Raw genomic sequence first — 3,319 nt, 5'->3', positions numbered from 1 at the left:
TAACTGTGCTACCTAGCACCCCCATTTATCCTCTTTTCAATTTAGATGGTGAGTTGGGAAGATAAGAACAAGAGGGAGAGTAAATTGAGATGCTTCAGTTGCCATCACAGTTTCCCATTCTTCCCCTCTCACTTGTATGTATTAGAAATTGCATAGACTTCCCCTTATTTGGAGGCTTTCTCTCCCTTCCTTCCTTCCTTCCTTCCTTCCTTCCTTCCTTCCTTCCTTCCTTCCTTCCTTCCTTCCTTCCTTCCTTCCTTCCTTCCTTCCTTCCTTCCTTCCTTCCTTCCTTCCTTCCTTCTTTCCTTCCATTTTCCCCTACCTTCATAGTACTTGACCTTTTTGCCTGAGGAGGATCTGAGGGGTGCTGTCCCTTGTCTTGAAGTTATTGCCATGCTGGGGGCCTGCAGTTCTAGCCAGGTGCTCTTCAATCAGCAGTAATCTTATGGGAAACAGAATGTAAACAGAGCCCAAATGTGTCCATCCTGTACTTGTTTTTTTCAGAGACCAGTCTATGTAATCCCATAGTTGCTAGTCAGGACCAGGAGAAAAGATCCAAGAACTCTGATCTACTAAGACAACTCCAAAGGACTCATGATGGAAAATGCTATACACATCCAGGAAAAGAACTATGGAGTCTGAATACAGATCAAAGCAGATTATTTGCTCTCTCTTTTATTGCTGTTGTTTCTTCTTTCCTGTGATTTCTCCCATTGGTTCTAATTCTTCTTCACAATGTGACTAATGTGAAAATATGTTTAATATGAATATGTATGTAGAATATATATGCAGATTGCACACCATCTTGGGGAGAGGAGAGGAGAGAGGGGAGAGGGGAGAGGGGAGGGGAGGGAGAAGAAGAAAATTGATAATTCAAAATCTTCTGAAAGTGAATGTTGAAAACTAAAACTAAATAAATAGATGAAATTAAAAAAAAAAAGAAGTCTGCTCTAACCTTTGGTATTCCCCAATTCAAAGAACCCCAGAGAAATTAGGTGTGTTTTACATCCAATGGAAAGAGACAGTTCTGGCTCCACAGGACCATGCTGGAGTGGACCATCCTCAGGAAGGCTTCACTGCCAATTTATACTCTTGGGCTTGACTTTAACCTCAGGATGAGGGTGGGAGGTGGGGAGAAGAGGATTACACAGAGCAAATTGGGCTAAAAGCTCTTTCCCTTATTAAATTCTATTCCATATTATTCATTAATAATTATCATTTCTTTCCCCCTTACCTTCTAAGATTCTTCTGGAGCTTCTCACTGCCAGGCTCTTCCCAGGTCAGATGTTTATCAGCTTCATTACAGTATTATTGTCAGCCTTCCAATCATTCCACACAATAATGATTATTACTAAGTAGTCAGGTAGGTGGTTCAGGGGATAAAGTTCTAGACTTGGAGTCTAGAGGAGGAGTTCAAATCCTGCCTCAGACACTTAGCTCTGTGACCATAAGCAAGTCCTTTAATCGCAGTCTACCTCAGTTTCTTCATCTATAAAATGAGAATAATTATAACTCTTACCTCATGGGGTTGGTATGAAGAGTGAATTAGCTAATTTTTCTGAAAAGTTGTGCAGACCTTTAAAGTGCTATATTAATGTTGACTATTATTAAGTAGAAATTCTAAATATTCATTGGAAATTCTCTAGATCTTTACTTTTTTTTAGCTTAGTCCCTATTTCTTTCTAACTCTGATTCTTGTAGAATCAAGTTTCTTGTTCTATTCCAGAGAAATGTTAGACGATTTTAATAAAATCTATCAGAGGTTCTATAGAGATCATTGCACTCTGTTCATTTCTTTGCCTTCCACAGGGTTGAAAGCAGTATCTGTAGTGTCTCATGACTTAGAGGATAATTTTATACCTAGGGAAAGCAAAGGAAGAGAAAAACCAAAGGGAAGGCAGATGAGTTGGGAATAATCCCTAATCACGATCCATTAGGTTGCATAACTTTTCTTTTCCTACCTCCACATTTCATATGTGTAAAACAGGTATGGCAGCACTGGCCACCGACCCACCTCATACATACGTATTTGAAGACTGAGGAGAGAATGTGAGATTTTAAATTGCGATGTGCTAAAGATCAAATTCCAGGACAATAATTCAAATAAATAATTATGCATTAAGCACTACTATATGTGAGACATTGTGCTGGATTATGGGGATATAAATGAAATTAAATAAGTATTTGTTAAATGTTTAATATTTATGGTCATAGTGCTAGGTATCCAAAGACAAAAAATTCCCTATCTTTAGAGTAGCTTATATTCTACTCCATGAGGTGGAATAGCACAGACTGTGTATAGCCAAGTACGAGGAAAGTTCTATGACCACATTACTCCAGTGATCACTTCAGGGGTTGCTCTCTGCTTATTGAAACAAATCATTTTAATCTACCCATCCACCAGAGAAGTTTTCATATGCTTGGAGTAGACATCCCCCTAACTCGCTGATGGATTTGAAGTAGGTACTATTATGACCCCCCTTTTACAGATGAGGAAACTGAGGCAGAGTTAAGTGACTTGCCCAGGGTAACACAGACAGGTAGCACATGTCTGAGGCTGGATTTAAACTCAGATTTTCCTGACTCTGGTTCCAGCACTCTATCCACAACACTACCTAGCTACCTCATAGGAAAGCAAGGATTTGGAGAAGGAGCCATGAGGAAGGAAACACATTACAGGTACTGGGAATAAATTGTGCAAATTCAGAGAGGCAGGAGATGGCATATTGAGTTCAGGTGCTAGCTACCAGGCCAGGTTGGTTGGAAGATATAGTGCATGTGAACCATAGCTGGAAAGGTAGATTGGAGCTTTAAATGCAAGGGTGAAAAACTTGTTTTTTATCTGATAGATAATAGAGTTATTGAAATTTTTTGAGTAGGAGAATGATATGGATAAATGAATAAACATTTATTAAGAGCTCCCTGTGTGTCAAGCACTGTGCTAAGTGCTGGGGATAGGTAGACAGAGAGAGAAAACTCCTGCTTTCAAGGAGCTTATACTCTAACTGGGAGAGAAAACATAAAAGAGAGCTCAGGGCTGTAGGACATATGGAAAGGTCATTTTAACTGCAGGGTAGATGGAAGGCTCTAGAGATCCTTAAGTTTCATAGGATCACAGCATGGGAGGAGGGCAGATGCTAAGATGGAGGCCTTCTCTCTCTTCAGAAGGAATGAACACTCTCATATACTCCTAACCCTGTAAGCAGTCAAGCTGTCCAGGTGAAGGGGAAAGACCAGCTGGGAGAGTCCCCCCTCTTGGTGGTGGTAGCACCTCTTCCCCTGTCCAGGGTGGATTCTGGAATCACTCTAGTGGGGGAGG

This window comes from Petaurus breviceps, unplaced genomic scaffold (assembly GCF_028583685.1).
Source record: "Petaurus breviceps papuanus isolate PSGF00001 unplaced genomic scaffold, PetGlider_PUasm1.0 189, whole genome shotgun sequence".
Taxonomy (NCBI): domain Eukaryota; kingdom Metazoa; phylum Chordata; class Mammalia; order Diprotodontia; family Petauridae; genus Petaurus; species Petaurus breviceps.
Note: the sequence above shows the minus strand (reverse complement) of the source record.